A 22,467-nucleotide genomic window follows, 5' to 3' on the forward strand; every position below is an offset into this window, starting at 1 on the left:
GGGTGGAGGCTGAGGGGGGGTGGAGGCTGAGGGGGGGTGGAGGCTGAGGGGGGTGGAGGCTGAGGGGGCCAGAGCATCAAGATCCTTTTCTCCAAATCATATTTCTCTTCACCATTGTTGTTGATCCTCTTGTGAATCCAGCTTCATTTCCACTTCAATTTTATCAACCTTCTGCTGGCCTCTCAAGGAGATAGGATCCACGCTCTGACATGAATTAGCCCCAGATTGACTGATACTGTCTCGCCCCGGGGGGATTCAGTCTCTCCCCGGGGGGATTCATGGTCTGGACAGTCCCTTTCTTTTCTACCCCCCCTTCTCTCTCCTTCCCTCCCTCCCCCCTTTTCACTTTCTCTCACTACCTCTCTCACTCTCCCCCCCTCTTTTTCTGTTTTGTCACCCACAGGCTCGTCCTTGTCACTCACCTGTCGATGTGACATCACCCTTCCCTTCGGTGTGACGGACAGGCGCGGGCAGCGTCTGACGGAGTAATTTGCCAAGAATTTACAAACACGCGGCGTCACAGCGGTGTCAGCCACGCGGCGCCGCGCTGAGGAGGAGAGAGCAAAGAGGTCCGCTTCTATTCATCACCCCCGTGACAGATGGTCCCAGGCCTCATTTTCTCTCTTTCTCTCCCCTTTCTCTCTCACTCTCTCCTCCCTCTCTCTCTCCTCCCCCAGCTCTCTCTCCCCCCCCTGTGCAATGTGTCCCTTGGCACCAGAGACTCAGCCTACCCCCAGCTCAGTACTCCCAGTCTCTCCCAGCTGCTGGGACAGAGTACATTTGGGACCTGAGTGACGTGGTCTGCAAATATGGGAGTTATCTTTTTACCTCCCTTAATATCCTGTGTAAACCTTTCCTCTCATCACGACGAGCTCCTGCACAAATCCTTAAATCAAAGCCAAGTGAAGAGTTGAATCAGGGCAGCGATCTGACATAATATCGTATTAATGAACACTCTAAATTCAAAGTCATCTGCTCATTTCTCGACCCGGTCGCTGATTTAAAGGAGAGGAGGGTGACCTTCTTAAAAAATACTCTGATGAATGTTGGGAGCCAAAGGCCTCAGGGCAAGGCACTTGTTTCATATTTTCTCAGTCGATTCATTATATGGTTTTGGTGATTGTGGTGCACAGTTGTAGATTTACTCACATTGGAGATTTAGAAATGTGTGCAGGAGAGACTGGTGATGGTTGTGATACTAAACCTATCTGTGCCTGGACTCCAAGCCTCACTGCTGCAAGCCTCTGTTCCCTCCCCGGCAAGATCTGGAACACACCTGAGAGCTAGTCAGGCCAGTGAGGCCAGTCACACCGTCAGACATGCAGAGTGTCACCTGCACCGTGATGAGTCTAACCTTTGGTCTACAACTTAGCAGGGATTTATAAATTAAAGAGTCTCTAAGATAAATAACTCTAAGATAAATAAAAAGTCAAATAAAGGACAAACTAAAAACGTAGCAGACAGAGACGTGGCTTGGATGGCACAAGACGAGCTAGCTAACCTTAACAACCCTAACCACCCTAACCCCTGAAGATCAGAGAGCATTATCATCTCACCCTCCCCTGTAGCTGTGGTCTGTGCCTGCATGGTCACGTGTTTCCTTTTCAGAAGCGCTGTCATGATGTCATGATGTCATGCCAATCATGGATTAACTGGTTTTCAATCAGAAGAAAAGTGAATAAAATTGATCAAGAAAAAGAAATAGTTAAAATAAGGGTAGCAGTATGGTGAGTGTTTAGCTGCTGGAGTGTGAATCACAGGAGAGAACAACAAATGTAGCAGAACAAAAACCGAATCAAAACACACTGTGGCTGTTAGAGGATTTTAATGAAATACAAAAGCAGATCTACAGTCCTATTCATCCCCTGCTGGAAGAATGAACATTTAGTTAGATATTAAAGGAACATGTAGATTATTATTAGTTATTTTGTCGATCACCATAGTAGCCTGCTCTGTGAAGACCACCAGGACGAGGGAGGGTGTGTGTGTGTGTGTGGGTTTGTTATTGTCCCATGTTGACTCTCCCTCTCACGTCTAATCTGTCCATATTCATTTCAACCCCGATCATCCTTTCATGGGTCTGAACATTGCTGTGGAGAGCATACGATTAACTTGGACTGCGTTTCACAGAGCAAATCCACAAATAGCTTAAGTAAATCATTGGTCAAATGTTGAATTTGTCACCCTTGAAGACAATTTCATTATTTCATTAATGGGGTTGTTTGATATATTCGCTGTTTTTGTTTTGTTGCGTCTTCAGCACAATTACAAATTATGCACGCTTCATGCACTTGATGTGGGAATCATTCTGGTAGTGTAATTTTAAATGTTTTTTTATTTTTATTAATTTGTGTTTATGATGACTGAGCATGTATCTTCTGCCTTTATGGAATGATTGACAACGTGGCAAGTTTAGCACACTTGACTTTAGCTTTTCTCCTTCCACCACCTAAACCTTCTCTCCAAACCCTAACCCTTCTAAATCACCTACATTTCCTCTGCCGTGTATTGGTGATAATATAACTAACCCTAACCCCTAACCCTCACCCTCACAGTAATAACCCTCACCCTCACAGCAAGCTTTGCACTGTGCAATGCCCATCCCTTCACCACTTACCACTAGGAGGAATTATTTATAACTTATGGACCTGCTGGCTGAGTTTAGCGCATTTAAATCAGAGATAAGGAATGAAGCTTTCCAGAACTCATTGTGATCTCTGGTGCATAACCTATTACTCCTCTGTGTTCAATCAACTGCTGCAACTTCATGTTCTGCAATATGACTGAGTCTCTCATCAGCCGCGTTCAGAGATGTCACGTCGATGTTCAGAGGCTCTGCACGTGTTTGGACAGATTAGCATGCCATCGATTTTTATCCTTGGCTTTGTCAGTTGCTATTACAACAGCCTGGTTGTTAAAATCAAAAGCAAATCTTTCTCCACTGCAATTTAGAATTTCAATTATGAGCCCTGTTTTACTCTATTTATAAACCTCAATTAATTAAGCAAGTCACAGGTATTAAATTAGAAAAATTAGCAAGTCATGAAATTGCTTGGAGTCTTACAAATTATGTGACGCCCAAAGGCAAGTGCTTTCATTTGGAAGACAAAGATCTCTAGAGTCCAGAGTGAACCAGCAGGTGCGTTGGACTTCATGAGTATTTAACGCGTAGTATTTCAGCGAGGGAGAGAGCAGCCCTGAACGGCCTCCTGTCTGCAAGAGAGCAGTGCTTCACCCTCACCAAGGCTGAGAGGATCAATACACCTGGTTATACTGAGGGTGTGTGTCTCACTGAGGTCCAGAAGCTCGTCTCCCCAAGACTGCTGCGACCCTGGAGAGACCACATCCCATTATGTTTCTTCATCTCCATGGAGGGATAAGACCCATGCAGAATTGATTATGTCTCCACAGATTGGAGATAGTTATTGATTTTCTCAGTTTTTCTGGAAAAGGCAGCTTTGTTCAGCTGACAGAGATGTCTTCCCCGGTACCAAGACGCAGAGAAAGAGCAATCTGTGCAGGCATTCTAGTCTTCCTGGCTCTGTAGTGTTTCTGTTTGATCACACAACACACACACACATAAAATACACAGAAACACACCTTTCAGTCAACAAGATCTGAGGACAATACTAGATTCTGAGTGAGGCTTGTTTGGTGTAAAAGACTTTTGGTGCAGTTTCCGTTTTGGCTCTATTGATTGTTTCCCAGATAATGTTCTGTCTGCATGCTCTCTCTGTTCTGTCTGCATGCTCTCTCTATCTTCTGTCTGCATGCTCTCTCTCTGTTCTGTCTGCATGCTCTCTCTATCTTCTGTCTGCATGCTCTCTCTATCTTCTGTCTGCATGCTCTCTCTGTTCTGTCTGCATGCTCGCTCTATCTTCTGTCTGCAGACTCTATGTTCTAACCCTGGAGCAGTAACCCTAACCCTGGAGCAGTAACCCTGGAGTAGTAACCCTGGAGCAGTAACCCTGGAGCAGTAACCCTGGAGCAGTAACCCTGGAGCAGTAACCCTGGAGCAGTAACCCTAACCCTGGAGCAGTAACCCTGGAGCAGTAACCCTGGAGCAGTAACCCTGGAGCAGTAACCCTGGAGCAGTAACCCTGGAGCAGTAACCCTGGAGTAGTAACCCTAACCCTGGAGCAGTAACCCTGGAGCAGTAACCCTGGAGCAGTAACCCTGGAGCAGTAACCCTGGAGCAGTAACCCTAACCCTGGAGCAGTAACCCTGGAGCAGTAACCCTGGAGCAGTAACCCTAACCCTGGAGCAGTAACCCTGGAGCAGTAACCCTGGAGCAGTAACCCTAACCCTGGAGCAGTAACCCTGGAGCAGTAACCCTGGAGCAGTAACCCTGGAGCAGTAACCCTGGAGCAGTAACCCTAACCCTGGAGCAGTAACCCTAACCCTGGAGCAGTAACCCTGGAGCAGTAACCCTAACCCTGGAGCAGTAACCCTAACCCTGGAGCAGTAACCCTGGAGCAGTAACCCTAACCCTGGAGCAGTAACCCTGGAGCAGTAACCCTGGAGCAGTAACCCTAACCCTGGAGCAGTAACCCTAACCCTGGAGCAGTAACCCTGGAGCAGTAACCCTGGAGCAGTAACCCTGGAGCAGTAACCCTAACCCTGGAGCAGTAACCCTAACCCTGGAGCAGTAACCCTGGAGCAGTAACCCTAACCCTGGAGCAGTAACCCTGGAGCAGTAACCCTGGAGCAGTAACCCTGGAGTAGTAACCCTAACCCTGGAGCAGTAACCCTGGAGTAGTAACCCTGGAGTAGTAACCCTAACCCTGGAGCAGTAACCCTAACCCTGGAGCAGTAACCCTGGAGCAGTAACCCTAACCCTGGAGCAGTAACCCTGGAGCAGTAACCCTGGAGTAGTAACCCTGGAGTAGTAACCCTAACCCTGGAGCAGTAACCCTGGAGCAGTAACCCTGGAGCAGTAACCCTGGAGCAGTAACCCTGGAGCAGTAACCCTGGAGTAGTAACCCTAACCCTGAAGCAGTAACCCTGGAGTAGTAACCCTGGAGCAGTAACCCTAACCCTGGAGCAGTAACCCTAACCCTGGAGCAGTAACCCTGGAGCAGTAACCCTGGAGCAGTAACCCTGGAGCAGTAACCCTGGAGCAGTAACCCTAACCCTGGAGCAGTAACCCTGGAGCAGTAACCCTGGAGCAGTAACCCTGGAGCAGTAACCCTAACCCTGGAGCAGTAACCCTGGAGCAGTAACCCTAACCCTGGAGCAGTAACCCTGGAGCAGTAACCCTGGAGTAGTAACCCTAACCCTGGAGCAGTAACCCTGGAGCAGTAACCCTGGAGTAGTAACCCTGGAGTAGTAACCCTAACCCTGGAGCAGTAACCCTGGAGCAGTAACCCTGGAGCAGTAACCCTGGAGCAGTAACCCTGGAGTAGTAACCCTAACCCTGGAGCAGTAACCCTGGAGCAGTAACCCTAACCCTGGAGCAGTAACCCTAACCCTGGAGCAGTAACCCTGGAGCAGTAACCCTGGAGCAGTAACCCTGGAGCAGTAACCCTGGAGCAGTAACCCTAACCCTGGAGCAGTAACCCTGGAGCAGTAACCCTAACCCTGGAGCAGTAACCCTGGAGTAGTAACCCTAACCCTGGAGCAGTAACCCTGGAGTAGTAACCCTGGAGCAGTAACCCTGGAGCAGTAACCCTGGAGCAGTAACCCTGGAGCAGTAACCCTGGAGTAGTAACCCTAACCCTGGAGCAGTAACCCTGGAGCAGTAACCCTGGAGCAGTAACCCTGGAGCAGTAACCCTGGAGCAGTAACCCTAACCCTGGAGCAGTAACCCTGGAGCAGTAACCCTGGAGCAGTAACCCTAACCCTGGAGCAGTAACCCTGGAGCAGTAACCCTGGAGCAGTAACCCTAACCCTGGAGCAGTAACCCTGGAGCAGTAACCCTGGAGCAGTAACCCTGGAGCAGTAACCCTGGAGCAGTAACCCTGGAGCAGTAACCCTAACCCTGGAGCAGTAACCCTAACCCTGGAGCAGTAACCCTGGAGCAGTAACCCTAACCCTGGAGCAGTAACCCTAACCCTGGAGCAGTAACCCTGGAGCAGTAACCCTAACCCTGGAGCAGTAACCCTGGAGCAGTAACCCTGGAGCAGTAACCCTAACCCTGGAGCAGTAACCCTAACCCTGGAGCAGTAACCCTGGAGCAGTAACCCTGGAGCAGTAACCCTGGAGCAGTAACCCTAACCCTGGAGCAGTAACCCTAACCCTGGAGCAGTAACCCTGGAGCAGTAACCCTAACCCTGGAGCAGTAACCCTGGAGCAGTAACCCTGGAGCAGTAACCCTGGAGTAGTAACCCTAACCCTGGAGCAGTAACCCTGGAGTAGTAACCCTGGAGTAGTAACCCTAACCCTGGAGCAGTAACCCTAACCCTGGAGCAGTAACCCTGGAGCAGTAACCCTAACCCTGGAGCAGTAACCCTGGAGCAGTAACCCTGGAGTAGTAACCCTGGAGTAGTAACCCTAACCCTGGAGCAGTAACCCTGGAGCAGTAACCCTGGAGCAGTAACCCTGGAGCAGTAACCCTGGAGCAGTAACCCTGGAGTAGTAACCCTAACCCTGAAGCAGTAACCCTGGAGTAGTAACCCTGGAGCAGTAACCCTAACCCTGGAGCAGTAACCCTAACCCTGGAGCAGTAACCCTGGAGCAGTAACCCTGGAGCAGTAACCCTGGAGCAGTAACCCTGGAGCAGTAACCCTAACCCTGGAGCAGTAACCCTGGAGCAGTAACCCTGGAGCAGTAACCCTGGAGCAGTAACCCTAACCCTGGAGCAGTAACCCTGGAGCAGTAACCCTAACCCTGGAGCAGTAACCCTGGAGCAGTAACCCTGGAGTAGTAACCCTAACCCTGGAGCAGTAACCCTGGAGCAGTAACCCTGGAGTAGTAACCCTGGAGTAGTAACCCTAACCCTGGAGCAGTAACCCTGGAGCAGTAACCCTGGAGCAGTAACCCTGGAGCAGTAACCCTGGAGCAGTAACCCTGGAGTAGTAACCCTAACCCTGAAGCAGTAACCCTGGAGTAGTAACCCTGGAGCAGTAACCCTAACCCTGGAGCAGTAACCCTAACCCTGGAGCAGTAACCCTGGAGCAGTAACCCTGGAGCAGTAACCCTGGAGCAGTAACCCTGGAGCAGTAACCCTAACCCTGGAGCAGTAACCCTGGAGCAGTAACCCTGGAGCAGTAACCCTGGAGCAGTAACCCTAACCCTGGAGCAGTAACCCTGGAGCAGTAACCCTAACCCTGGAGCAGTAACCCTGGAGCAGTAACCCTGGAGCAGTAACCCTGGAGTAGTAACCCTAACCCTGGAGCAGTAACCCTGGAGCAGTAACCCTGGAGCAGTAACCCTGGAGTAGTAACCCTAACCCTGGAGCAGTAACCCTGGAGCAGTAACCCTAACCCTGGAGCAGTAACCCTGGAGCAGTAACCCTAACCCTGGAGCAGTAACCCTGGAGCAGTAACCCTGGAGTAGTAACCCTGGAGCAGTAACCCTAACCCTGGAGCAGTAACCCTGGAGCAGTAACCCTAACCCTGGAGCAGTAACCCTGGAGCAGTAACCCTGGAGCAGTAACCCTGGAGCAGTAACCCTGGAGCAGTAACCCTGGAGCAGTAACCCTAACCCTGGAGCAGTAACCCTGGAGCAGTAACCCTAACCCTGGAGCAGTAACCCTGGAGCAGTAACCCTGGAGCAGTAACCCTAACCCTGGAGCAGTAACCCTGGAGCAGTAACCCTGGAGCAGTAACCCTGGAGCAGTAACCCTGGAGCAGTAACCCTGGAGCAGTAACCCTAACCCTGGAGCAGTAACCCTGGAGCAGTGATATTATCTGGGGTTGGGGAGTCAGAGACTCTCTCCCTCTTTTTCACTATCTCTATTCCCTCTCTCTCCTTCTCTCCCAGGATCCCCCGTGGGAACTTGCCGTCTGGTAGATGATCAATTCAGAGCAAACAGCTTTATTGACATGACAAATGTTACATCTGCATTGACAAAGATGAATGAGCAACCAGTGAAGCTAGAGGTGATAGCTGGCCGTCCAGATACTGTCCAGACCACAGTACTACAGTCCACACCACAGTAGACAGTACTATGAAATTGCAACCACCAAAATGCTCTCAATTTCAAGCACAGAGAGGCTCTGTGAAGCTACTATGGATTCCTCACCCCAGCCTCACATGGTGTCACCAAATCTCACTTTCCAAATGACTCTGATGGCCTGGAATAATTAAATTGAGGACCATCTATATTTGATTAAGATTTTAATAATTGCCAGGCTGCATTAGATAACGTTTGATAAGTACCCATAAAAGATAATTATACTTTTTTTTCAATATTGAGTCCAATCGCAATAGGTGTCTACTACTAAATCAATTTGTACAATATTTAATGTGGAGTTATTTTGTAATTTGAGATTAACCCACTGCTCAAGCAGATGAATGGTCACTTAATTACATCTCTAATAACTTCCACCATGTCAGCTCATGAATATATGAATGTCCATCCTTACATCTCCATGACTGGATGGAGAAGCAGCAGCTCTGTAGTTGAGATCAGCTGGCCTTAATTCTCTCTCTCAACTCATGTCGTTGAGATGATTTCTCTGTCCAGAAAGAGCAATTGAGATGCCGTAATAAGCAAGAAAATCTGAATTTCTGTTTGTGGGGCTCCATTCCTCTGTGTTGCTGGGGGAGTGTGGAGGCCAGGCTGTACACACATGTGCCTCAGCAGGCATGCTGCCTGGGGCTTTCCTAGCCCACACCACCAACACCCCCGCTGGGTGATGTATTGAAGGGGCGTGCTGTGTCTGGATGGGGATGGGGAGGGGGGGAGGGCTGCAGGAGGCTTGAATAGAGAGCAACAGTGAGCCGTACAGAGCTGCGTTTCAGAGTGTTTTGTCATGAGCATATGTCTCCGTGTCCAGGCGGGGAGGTGAGCAGGGCGTCAGGGAGCAGTCAGCTGTGATCAGCTGCTCTCCTTGACTGCTGCATTAGCACTTCCCACGCTAGCCCTCTCCACCTGCTGCCCTACACCACCTCCTGCTGCCCTACACCACCTCACTCCGCCCTACACCACCTCCTGCTGCCCTACACCACCTCACGCCGCCCTGCACCACCTCACGCCGCCCTACACCACCTCCTGCTGCCCTACACCACCTCACACCGCCCTACACCACCTCACGCCGCCCTACACCACCTCCTGATGCCCTACACCACCTCACGCCGCCCTACACCACCTCACGCTGCCCTACACCACCTCACGCCGCCCTACACCACCTCACGCCGCCCTACACCACCTCACGCCGCCCTACACCACCTCAGGCCGCCCTACACCACCTCACACCGCCCTACACCACCTCACGCTGCCCTACACCACCTCACGCCGCCCTACACCACCTCACGCTGCCCTACACCACCTCAGGCCGCCCTACACCACCTCACTCCGCCCTACACCACCGCCAGCCGCCCTACACCACCTCACTCCGCCCTACACCACCTCACGCTGCCCTACACCACCTCAGGCCGCCCTACACCACCTCACTCCGCCCTACACCACCTCCTGCTGCCCTACACCACCTCACGCTGCCCTACACCACCTCCTGATGCCCTACACCACCTCACGCCGCCCTACACCACCTCCTGATGCCCTACACCACCTCACGCCGCCCTACACCACCTCACGCTGCCCTACACCACCTCACGCCGCCCTACACCACCTCAGGCCGCCCTACACCACCTCACGCCGCCCTACACCACCTCACGCTGCCCTACACCACCTCACGCCGCCCTACACCACCTCACGCTGCCCTACACCACCTCAGGCCGCCCTACACCACCTCACTCCGCCCTACACCACCGCCTGCCGCCCTACACCACCTCACTCCGCCCTACACCACCTCACGCTGCCCTACACCACCTCAGGCCACCCTACACCACCTCACTCCGCCCTACACCACCTCCTGCTGCCCTACACCACCTCACGCTGCCCTACACCACCTCCTGATGCCCTACACCACCTCACGCTGCCCTACAACACCTCACGCTGCCCTACACCACCTCACGCCGCCCTACACCACCTCACGCCGCCCTTCACCACCTCACGCCGCCCTACACCACCTCACGCCGCCCTACACCACCTCACGCCGCCCTACACCACCTCACGCCGCCCTACACCACTTCCTGCCGCCCTACACCACCTCACTCCGCCCTACACCACCTCACGCTGCCCTACACCACCTCACGCTGCCCTACACCACCTCACGCCGCCCTACACCACTTCCTGCCGCCCTACACCACCTCACTCCGCCCTACACCACCTCACGCCGCCCTACACCACCTCACGCTGCCCTACACCACCTCACGCCGCCCTTCACCACCTCACGCCGCCCTTCACCACCTCACGCCGCCCTTCACCACCTCACGCCGCCCTACACCACCTCCTGCTGCCTTTCACCACCTCACGCTGCCCTACACCACCTCACGCTGCCCTACACCTCCTCACTCTGCTGAATTTCCTGTTGAGGCTTTTCACAAACCACATCTCAATACCACTGAACCTTTAGTTTTGAATCCTCAGTGTCAGCATGCAGTTCTGCAGAGGAGCACCGTCTGGGTCATCCTTCCCAGACTGCAAGGCAGAGACATCCAGGGCTTAAAGAGAGGGGGAGGGGGAGACAGACACTGGCTATCCACGTCAGAGACACATCAGCTACGATTTTCTGTCTATCGTCTATCTTGTGCGAAAGTGGCAAAATAAGATGTACCTGTCATTTCTCCTTGTGTTTAGTGCATTGTCCAGTTAACCAATTTGAGGGAAGTACCATAGTGTGTGTATAGCTGGGGGGCACACTGGAGAAAACAGATTAGCACATTAGCTTAGTGGAGGCTAAGGGGGAGCCTCTGGCTCTGCCTCAGGCTCTGCTGCCTATCAAAACATCCTCTCTCATATAGCCTCCCCCTTCATCCTCTCCCTACTCATCCTCCATCCTCCCCTGCTGTCCTCCTTCCCCCCTGCATCCCTTCCCAACCCTTCCCCCTCCATCCTAACCAGCCAATCATCATCCAGCTCTGCTTGGAATAGAGGGCTTTAGTACCTTAAACTATAATAACCTTCCTTTCTTCCTCTCCTCTCTTTCATTCCCTCCCTTCCTCACCTTGCCACTCCTCATCCTCATCCAGAGAAATATAAACAACAAATTTGAAACCTAAGCTTCAAGCATTTCACCACGTTGTAAACAACTTCCCACACTCTCCACACTGGCTGGAAACGGCCTCTGAATGGTTGTGTCTCTGCCAGCGTCTCAGTCTGGCATGGTGAGAGTTAAACCCTGGATCCACGTCTCCCTGCCTCCTCCATCCCTTTGGCCCTGCATGCAGGCGTGAATGAGAAGCCACAAAATCTATACTGCGTCTTTAAAAGAAACAGGCCGGTGTCTCTGTGGGGATATTGACCCTGTCAGGAGGTTCCGGTGCAGCGAGCGCCGGCTCTCCTCCGAGGTGTGGCGCTAAGGGAGGGACGAGGCACATGGCTGCGTGGAACCCAGGTGTGCTGAAGCAAGCTGTTAGATTTGGTCATTACTCCTGTAATGGTGCCTTATTGGTCAGCACTGGGAGGTCAGGCGAGCCACTGCCTGGAGAGAGACGACCCAGCAGCGCTTGTCAGACGCCGGGATGATGTAAAAACAACGTCCAGCGCAGCAGAAGAGTCTGTGATGGATGGACGACACACCCACACACCCTCACACCCCCACACCCCCACACCCTCACAACCTCACACCCTCACACTCCCACACCCACACAACCTCACACCCTCAAACCCACACACCCACACACCCACACACCCACACACCCTCACACCCACACACCCTCACACCCACACACCCACACACCCTCACACCCTCACACCCTCACACCCTCACACCCACACACCCACACACCCTCACACCCTCACACACCCTCACACCCCCCCACACCCTCACACCCACACACCCTCACACCCTCACAACCACACACCCCCACAACCTCACACCCTCACGCCCACACAACCTCACACCCTCAAACCCACACACCCACACAATCTCACACCCTCAAACCCACACACCCACACAACCTCACACCCTCACACCCTCACACCCACACACCCTCACAACCTCACACCCACACACCCCCACAACCTCACACCCTCACACCCACACACCCACACACCCACACACCCTCACACCCACACACCCACACACCCTCACACCCACACAACCTCACACCCACACATCCAACAGCAGGAGTGACTGATCAGAAAGTTCCCAGAGTAAAAAGGATGTGTACAAATAATAATAATCCAAAGAAATATTACAAAAAAAATAGAAAAGGGGAGAAATGTGCTGCTGGAGGAGGGAGAAATGTGCTACCTGATCACACTGTGGTGTGTTAGTGTGTGGGCTGGTGTGGGTTAGTGTGTGTGCTGGTGTTTGTTAGCGTTTGTCTTAGTATGTGTGCTGGTGTGTGTCTTAGTGTGTGTGATCATGTTTTCTGTTGGTAACACATATATGTAAGAGTATGAATGTGTGTGTGTGTGTTTGCATACGCACGCACAGTGAACATATGTGTGCTTGCATGTGTTGATCTGAGTTGACAGGGCTGGAGGGAGGTCCGGGGGGAGGGGACAGCAATATTAACGGCTTTTTGAATGAGATAAATGGCTTACAGATGGCCCACTCAATATATTCAAATGAGTCATGCAAAATAGGGGGCGGGGCTACTAGGGGGCGGGGCTACCAAGACCCACATCTCAGTTGCGGTCGTGTCTCCTGCAGTCTGGAGCCCTAACCCTAACCCACCAGGTCTGGTAGATCCACACTCTTGTGAAACTATCCTGTGTCGAGTGTGCTATTCAAATGAAACACTTAATTAAACAGACAAAGACACCCTGGCATTACAGAGGCTAGCCCATGAAAACAGACATATTTATTTTATGACAGTTTAGAGAATGTGAGATTTGTCGAGCAGAACCTGATTGGCTCACAGCTGTGCTGATGCTGGTTCCAGTCACAGTACCCAGGGGTGAGGGCCAGAGGTGAAAGGTCAGGGAGAGGCCAGCCATGCCATAGTGGAGGATGTGAGTTAGGGCTGGAGAGGTTTGTTTACCAGAGTGATGTGGAGGTAACCTCACATGTCACAGATCCTCAATGTCAATCTGTCGCCACAAGAACCTTCTCTACTCCTCCTCTCCCTCCCTCCCCCCTCCCTTCCTCTTTCCCCCTTCCCTCTCTCTCTTTCCCTCCCCCCTCCCTCTCTCTTCCTCCTTCTCCCTCCCCCCTCCATCCCTCTCTCTCCCCTCCCTCTCTCTCTCCCTCCCCCCTACCTTTTAGTTTGATTTTTTGAGATGAAAGGTTTTGGGTTAGGGTTAGAGATTTTGAACGGCATCTGAATGAATCAAGAAAGGCATGTATAAAAATATATAACAACATTACAATAAATAAAATATATAACACAGCAACGATGGTAATAAATGAACTCAAGCTAAGCTTGGTCCACACATTCCAGACCGGACTGATATTCAATCACTGATACATTCTATTTACCCACGGCTCACCTTTCACATTGGGCCAGGGGGAAGAAGCCCAAATGCGATTATCATGAAGAATTAATCCGGAGATGAGCACAGGGTAATGTATGGTAATTATCCGACAGGATATTCTTACACAGCGATTAGCATATCAGGGGTAGCAGGCAGGCAGGGAGGGCAGAGAGGGGGGGAGAAAGGACACGGCTGCTGATAAGAAGGATGCTTGTTTTTTATGTCGATGAAAAATGTGGATAGGATGGCTGAAGGCGGTGTTTTGACACACGGGCATGTGAACACTCTCTCCCCTCTCTTTCCCCTCTCTTTCCCTCCCTCTCTCTCCCTCCCCTCTCTCCCCCCTTTCTCTCTCTCCCTCCCCCACTCTCTCCCTCCCCCTCTCTCTCCCTCTCTCTCCCTCTCTCTCTCTCCACCCTCTCTCTTTTTCCCTTTCTTGCTCTCTCTCTCATGTCTGATCTCGCTCACCCACTCACTCTCCTGCTCGCTCTTTCTTCACTATACAACCACACACACACACTGAAGACATCCTGTCAGTGGTCATGAGGAGAGACAGAAGGAGAGAACGAGACAGAGAGAGGGAGGGAGACACAGGGAGAGAGGGAGACACAGGGAGAGTTTAACTCAGATTTTCTTATTGACTGTCCAGTGTACATATTACCCAGACTCAGTGACCTCTGAGAAGCACATTTCTGTGTGAACACAGATCGATTGATTCAGTGGCTCTGGGAGTGTGCTGGTGTGTCTGCAGGAGCCACAGCGAGGACCATCATATCACTCAGCTGGGAGTCGTGACCCTGCTGCAAACAGGACTGATTACTGCCCACCCTGCACTCCACGCTACAGCTGCTAATCAGGCCCAGCCTGGCAGACTGCGTGTCCTCACACACTCCAGCACGCACTCAAGGAAAAAACCCTAACCTCCAACCCACACCTTCTGTCACACTTCTCTATGTCGATGTGATTGGACACGGCTTAACCCAGTTTTGGTGTTTTTTTTACTTGTTTGAAGATTCATGTTTTCACATTTGAGTCTCATTACAACGTGTTTCTGATACATGATGGACGGTGTGGTTAGGGTTAGGGTCTTGGCTCAGATAGAGGCAGCCTGGCTCAGATAGAGGCAGCCTGGCTCAGATAGAGGCAGCCTGGCTCAGATAGAGGCAGCCTGGCTCAGATAGAGGCAGGGGCAGGTTGTGGACAACAGGCAGGTGATTGGCTTGTGTGAGACTTGGCCACAGGTGCTTTTACCCCGAGGTCCCCTTGGCTTGGCACCATCTGCCCCCAGCCCCCTCATCTGCCCCCAGCCCCCTCATCTGCCCCCAGCCCCCTCATCTGCCCCCAGCCCCCTCATCTGCCCCCAGCCCCCTCATCTGCCCCCAGCCCCCTCATCTGCCCCCAGCCCCCTCATCTGCCCCCAGCCCCCTCATCTGCCCCCAGCCCCCTCATCTGCCCCCAGCCCCCTCATCTGCCCCCAGCCCCCTCATCTGCCCCCAGCCCCCTCATCTCCCGCCCCCGGTCTCGGTGTTTCGGAGCACAATGCTGCTCAGCTGGCCTCCACTCCCCACTTGACACGCGGCTGACCTCTTCTGTGTGTGTGCCTTCCCCAAGCCTGGTGCCTTCCCCAAGCCTGGTGCCTTCCCCAAGCCTGGTGCCTTCCCCAAGCCTGGTGCCTTCCCCAAGCCTGGTGCCTTCCCCAAGCCTGGGCCTTCCCCAAGCCTGGTGCCTTCCCCAAGCCTGGTGCCTTCCCCAAGCCTGGGCCTTCCCCAAGCCTGGTGCCTTCCCCAAGCCTGGTGCCTTCCCCAAGCCTGGTGCCTTCCCCAAGCCTGGTGCCTTCCCCAAGCCTGGTGCCTTCCCCAAGCCTGGGCCTTCCCCAAGCCTGGTGCCTTCCCCAAGCCTGGTGCCTTCCCCAAGCCTGGGCCTTCCCCAAGCCTGGTGCCTTCCCCAAGCCTGGTGCCTTCCCCAAGCCTGGTGCCTTCCCCAAGCCTGGGCCTTCCCCAAGCCTGGTGCCTTCCCCAAGCCTGGTGCCTTCCCCAAGCCTGGGCCCCCCCCCCTCTTCTGTGTGTGTGCCTTCCCCAAGCCTGGGCCCCCTCTTCTGTGTGTGTGCCTGGGCCCCCCCCCCTCTTCTGTGTGTGTGCCTTCCCCAAGCCTGGGCCCCCCCCCCTCTTCTGTGTGTGTGCCTTCCCCAAGCCTGGGCCCCCCCCCCTCTTCTGTGTGTGTGCCTTCCCCAAGCCTGGGCCCCCCCCCTCTTCTGTGTGTGTGCCTTCCCCAAGCCTGGGCCCCCCCCCCCTCTTCTGTGTGTGTGCCTTCCCCAAGCCTGGGCCCCCCCCCCTCTTCTGTGTGTGTGCCTTCCCCAAGCCTGGGCCCCCCCCCTCTTCTGTGTGTGTGCCTTCCCCAAGCCTGGGCCCCCCCCCCTCTTCTGTGTGTGTGCCTTCCCCAAGCCTGGGCCCCCCCCCCTCTTCTGTGTGTGTGCCTTCCCCAAGCCTGGGCCCCCCCCCCTCTTCTGTGTGTGTGCCTTCCCCAAGCCTGGGCCCCCCCCCCCTCTTCTGTGTGTGTGCCTTCCCCAAGCCTGGGCCCCCCCCCTCTTCTGTGTGTGTGCCTTCCCCAAGCCTGGGCCCCCCCCCTCTTCTGTGTGTGTGCCTTCCCCAAGCCTGGGCCCCCCCCCCTCTTCTGTGTGTATGCCTTCCCCAAGCCTGGGCCCCCCCCCCTCTTCTGTGTGTGTGCCTTCCCCAAGCCTGGGCCCCCCCCCCTCTTCTGTGTGTGTGCCTTCCCAAGCCTGGGCCCCCCCCCTCTTCTGTGTGTGTGCCTTCCCAAGCCTGGGCCCCCCCCCTCTTCTGTGTGTGTGCCTTCCCCAAGCCTGGGCCCCCCCCCCTCTTCTGTGTGTGTGCCTTCCCCAAGCCTGGGCCCCCCCCCCTCTTCTGTGTGTGTGCCTTCCCCAAGCCTGGGCCCCCCCCCCTCTTCTGTGTGTGTGCCTTCCCCAAGCCTGGGCCCCCCCCCCTCTGCCCCCCCCCACCCCTCGCCCCCCCCCCCTCGCCCTCCCCCCCCCTCGCCCCCCCCCCCTCGCCCCCCCCCCTCGCCCCCCCCCCCCTCGGCCTCCCCCCCCCCCGGCCTCCCTTCCCCACCCACAGAGCACCCAGCTCGGGCAAACAGGCACAGGGTGCATCCTCAGGTCACACGGGTCAATTACATTCAAATGCAGGATAAATGATCTGCAAATGATCTCAGAGTTCAGGGAGGGCTGTGTTGCTGTCCTGCGGCTCCGAACCCTGACTGAGGATGGACAGTGGACACACGTTTATGGGACGTTTATTATGTATTTGTCTTGATTAAAAGATTTTTTAGATATTTAAAAAATATATAAGAATGTGTTAGAACATGCACATTTTTCCGTGTGATATTATCAATTATCACTGTGCCATAGATTTCCTTAGGATCACACACCAAGACACAAGGAGGCACACGTGAACACACACACAGATATACGTACACACACACATACACACACACACACAGCGTCACAGACGTGGCCAGTCTGAGAGTGAGTGAAAGGCGTGTAACAGCGCTCCTCCCTCAGGGGCTGATGACACTAAAGACACCAAACAGGAGGAGGAGGGAGGAGGGCGTTGGCCCCTCTGACATTCTGCTCTTTCCTAACTTTACAAAATAGCCTTTTAATTTGTCTGTGTGTCTGAGTTGTGCCTGCATCAATCACCATCATCACAGGAGCTCAGTCCCCAGGGCCTCTCTCTGCTCTGCTTCCAGGCCCTCTCTCCCCCAGGGGATGGGACTCCCCCTCTCCCCCTCTCCCCCCCTCTCTCCTCCACACTCCTCCCTCACACACAGCCTTTCACAGGCCCCATCCAGCCTCTCCCTCACACCCTCATCTCACCTGTCTCCTGCTCTCACTGGAGGAAGGCCTAACTTTCTCAGGTATTAACACACTGTCTTTGGGAGACAGAGCGCATCTGATTGATTTCCTCCCAGTTTGATCAGACTGATGCTTCATTAACCTGGTGTACTCAGGGGTGGCTTTGGTATGTAAATATTTGTTTGTGTGAATCTCACCCTGTGGATGGTTTGGTATGGTCTTAACAATTGCATTGGCATTGAGACCCATCAGTGGTATGTACTAGCGGTGGGGGGGGCTTGATGAAGGAACATTATTGTACGAAACAAATCCATGATATGAACTGGCCGACGAGGAGTGAGGCGGTCGATACGGATTACAGCTAAGACACTCTATGGCTGCCCCCCCCCCTGCCTCTGAGGGGCAGATACACCTGACCCCCCCCTGCCTCTGAGGGGCAGATACACCTGACCGCCCCCTGCCTCTGAGGGGCAGATACACCTGACCCCCCCCTGCCTCTGAGGGGCAGATACACCTGACCGCCCCCTGCCTCTGAGGGGCAGATACACCTGACCCCCCCCTGCCTCTGAGGGGCAGATACACCTGACTCCCCCCCCCCCTGCCTCTGAGGGGCAGATACACCTGACCCCCCCCTGCCTCTGAGGGGCAGATACACCTGACTCCCCCCCCCCGCCTCTGAGGGGCAGATACACCTGACTCCCCCCCCCCTGCCTCTGAGGGGCAGATACACCTGACTCCCCCCCCCCCTGCCTCTGAGGGGCAGCTACACCTGACTCCCCCCCCCCCTGCCTCTGAGGGGCAGATACACCTGACTCCCCCCCCCCCTGCCTCTGAGGGGCAGCTACACCTGACTCCCCCCCTGCCTCTGAAGGGCAGCTACACCTGACCCCCCCCCCGTCCCAGGCCCCTCCGGGTGCAGCGCTGGCAAACTCCTGGCACACAGTCCTCTCTCAGCAGGACGAGAGGAACACACACACACACCCTCTACCTGGGTGTTGTTCAGGTTGTAGGGTTTCATAGACTGCTGATGAGGGAGGGGCTTGGTTCTGCTGAGGGCTCCATGTGCTGATTGGTCCGCTGAGGGAGGGGCTTGGCTCTGCTGAGGGCATTTGCTGATTGGTCGGCTGAGGGAAGGGAGGGGCTTGGCTCTGCGGAGGGCATTTGCTGATTGGTCGGCTGAGGGAAGGGAGGGGCTTGGCTCTGCGGAGGGCATTTGCTGATTGGTCGGCTGAGGGAAGGGAGGGGCTTGGCTCTGCGGAGGGCTCCATGTGATTATTGGTCCGCTGTTGCCCCACTTCTCTGCCCTGAAAAGTTGCTGAAGTGTGTCATTTCTGACTGTGAGGACAGGTGGTGCAGGTGTGTGTGTGTGGGTGTCTGTGTGTGTGTGGGTGTCTGTGTGTGTGTGTGGGTGTCTGTGTGTGTGTGTGTGTGTCTGTGTGTGTGTGTGTGTGTGGGTGTCTGTGTGTGTGTCTGGGTGTCTGTGTGTGTGTGTGGGTGTCTGTGTGTGTGTGTGTGTGTGGGTGTCTGTGTGTGTGTCTGGGTGTCTGTGTGTGTGTGTGGGTGTCTGTGTGTGTGTGTGGGTGTCTGTGTGTGTGTGTGGGTGTCTGTGTGTGTGTGTGTGTGTGGGTGTCTGTGTGTGTGTCTGGGTGTCTGTGTGTGTGTGTGGGTGTCTGTGTGTGTGTGTGTGTGTGGGTGTCTGTGTGTGTGTCTGGGTGTCTGTGTGTGTGTGTGGGTGTCTGTGTGTGTGTGTGGGTGTCTGTGTGTGTGTGTGGGGGGATGCCTAAACCTTGCTTAACAATGCCTCCTGCCAAGGAGACTCTTACTTACTGTGTCAGACTCGAACCGAGAAAAAGACAGGAAGATTTCAAAGATATCTTTGTCTTTCTCAAACAGACATTTATCTGTTGTTATTATATTTACTGCATTCAGACTTGTGTGTAGCACGTTTAATAACTGTGATGCCCAGTTATGGAGCATCAGGCCAGCTAAGCCTGGCCCTCAGGTCACACTGTGCTCCACCAGGCTGTTTACTGTGGTGGGTTTGTGTTCTCCAGGACTCTGATGTAAACGTCCGTTCACCTCAGATCCCTTTAGACAGCAGGAGTGACACGGCCACTAACAGACCCACAGAGAGGAAGTGTCGGATGTCAACACTGTTGGTACTTTGTATTGTTTATGTATATATTTCTGCCTTCTGTGCAACTTCCACACTCCAGCATGTCTTAATCAACTTTAATTGTCTTTAATTAGCTTATAGTAATTAATTTTGTTTATTTGTGTGAATGGTCCCACTGGGTTGCCTGTTCATCTCGTTAAGGCCAATTATCTGCAATTAACACACGATAATGAGATGGATTTGGAGTCCAAAACAAACAGTGTGCACCCTGGCTGTTCAGGCTGTTCTGGCCTCTTGTGAGAGAGAAGGGGGCTGAGGAGTAAATCCCTCTGTGGATCAGAACGCCTCTGCTGACTGGGGCCTCTCTGTGTGTGTGTGTCTCTCAAGGAAGAGACCTCAATTATACGGCTTTGTTACTCTTGGTTTCTTTTTGCCTTGTGGAGGGGATGCTTGTGTGTGTGTGTGTGTGTGTGTGTGTGTGTTTGCCAAAACATAAATTGTTATTTTAATATCAGTACATCATCTGTATATCTATTTATTCATTGCATGTCAGTGTTTATACAATCCTGTATTACAGTCATAGATTCTCTGCTTTTAGAGCACAGCTTGCTGTACACAGCATGTGGAGGTGTACCAGCACCTTGCTGTCCTCTGTACCAGCACCCTGCTACCCTCTGTACCAGCACCCTGCTGTCCTCTGTACCAGCACCCTGCTGTCCTCTGTACCAGCACCCTGCTGTCCTCTGTACCAGCACCCTGCTGTCCTCTGTACCAGCACCCTGCTGTCCTCTGTACCAGCACCTTGCTGTCCTCTGTACCAGCACCCTGCTGTCCTCTGTACCAGCACCTTGCTGTCCTCTGTACCAGCACCCTGCTGTCCTCTGTACCAGCACCCTGCTGTCCTCTGTACCAGCACCCTGCTGTCCTCTGTACCAGCACCCTGCTACCCTCTGTACCAGCACCCTGCTGTCCTCTGTACCAGCACCCTGCTGTCCTCTGTACCAGCACCCTGCTGTCCTCTGTACCAGCACCCTGCTGTCCTCTGTACCAGCACCCTGCTGTCCTCTGTACCAGCACCTTGCTGTCCTCTGTACCAGCACCCTGCTGTCCTCTGTACCAGCACCCTGCTACCCTCTGTACCAGCACCCTGCTGTCCTCTGTACCAGCACCCTGCTGTCCTCTGTACCAGCACCCTGCTGTCCTCTGTACCAGCACCCTGCTGTCCTCTGTACCAGCACCCTGCTGTCCTCTGTACCAGCACCTTGCTGTCCTCTGTACCAGCACCCTGCTGTCCTCTGTACCAGCACCTTGCTGTCCTCTGTACCAGCACCTTGCTGTCCTCTGTACCAGCACCCTGCTGTCCTCTGTACCAGCACCCTGCTACCCTCTGTACCAGCACCCTGCTGTCCTCTGTACCAGCACCCTGCTGTCCTCTGTACCAGCACCCTGCTGTCCTCTGTACCAGCACCCTGCTACCCTCTGTACCAGCACCCTGCTGTCCTCTGTACCAGCACCCTGCTACCCTCTGTACCAGCACCCTGCTACCCTCTGTACCAGCACCCTGCTGTCCTCTGTTCCAGCACCCTGCTGTCCTCTGTTCCAGCACCCTGCTACCCTCTGTACCAGCACCCTGCTGTCCTCTGTACCAGCACCCTGCTACCCCACCACAAAATGATCCAGAGTTGAGATCTCAGTATGTCGGCACCCCATGAACACTCGTCAGATCAATACATATTTAAAAGGGCTCCCCAAAAATGCGTTTGGTACTACAGTACCAGTCAAATGTTTGGACACATTTTTCCCATATAATGTGTCCAAACTTTTGACTGGTACTGTATATGTATGTTTTTTCACTATTTAGATCATTAAATAGACTTTTTTTCATTTGTAATTGCTTGTGTGCGTGTGTGCGTGTGTGTGTGTGTGTGTGTGTGTGTGTGTGTGTGTGTGTGTGTGTATGCATGAGGGAGAGGGGTCTTTTTACACAACTTATTTCCATTTTCTTACAATTTGGTCATACTGCTGGGTGTTGATATCTCAATGGGCACAACGGAGTCTTACGTATGCACAAGCCATTCTATTCATCTGCTTGACGTGTCTGCAGGAGCCATTCTATTCATCTGCTTGACATGTCCCCAACGTAAAGCCGTAAGAGGCAGCGGTGAACTATTTCTCTCATGGCGAAAATAAAGCGTCGACTCTCTCCTGATCTATGGGCTATCAAATTAAGTCCGTCCAGCGGTGTTGGCTTTTTATTCAACTACTGCTCCTTCACTCACTTGAGGCCATGAAGACAAATACTGCATGTTGTTGTCTTCTCGTGCTGCTTCTGTCGTGTTTTCATGGTTCCATCAGTTAAGAGACAGATGTAATGAGACCGATCCAGAACTTCACCTTATATTTTCTCTGTACCAAATTCTCTGAGTTGCTATATTTATCTGCACTGTTTTGTGTTTTGATATATTTTCATATGTCCTTTATTGAGGCCTATAAATGGTCAATGAAGAAAACAATTCTGCACGGATTTTGGTACGAAAATAAATATTCCACGTTCAAGACGATATCTGAAATGTTTCAGTCCATGTGGGGCTGATTGTTCTCCATTTCCCCAGGCGGCAGATATCAGCAACGCGCAGGGCTGCGACCGCGAGGACAAGCCCGCTATCTCCTGGTTCAGCCTCACTGGACGGCCCACGTGCATTGCCCACCGCGCGATAATATCTGTAAAAAATGAGCACCTATCGCTAGACATTATATTATAATCATTAGTGATCCATGCCCTTTCACCCGAAATGTAGAATAAGCTCAGACACATTAATCTATGTAGCTGCAGGCTTCTTCTCTGTCCTCGTCAGAGGATACGATTTGTCTGTCAAGGCACCATGCTGGCCT

Source organism: Osmerus eperlanus, chromosome 19, assembly GCF_963692335.1.
Source record: "Osmerus eperlanus chromosome 19, fOsmEpe2.1, whole genome shotgun sequence".
Lineage (NCBI taxonomy): Eukaryota > Metazoa > Chordata > Actinopteri > Osmeriformes > Osmeridae > Osmerus > Osmerus eperlanus.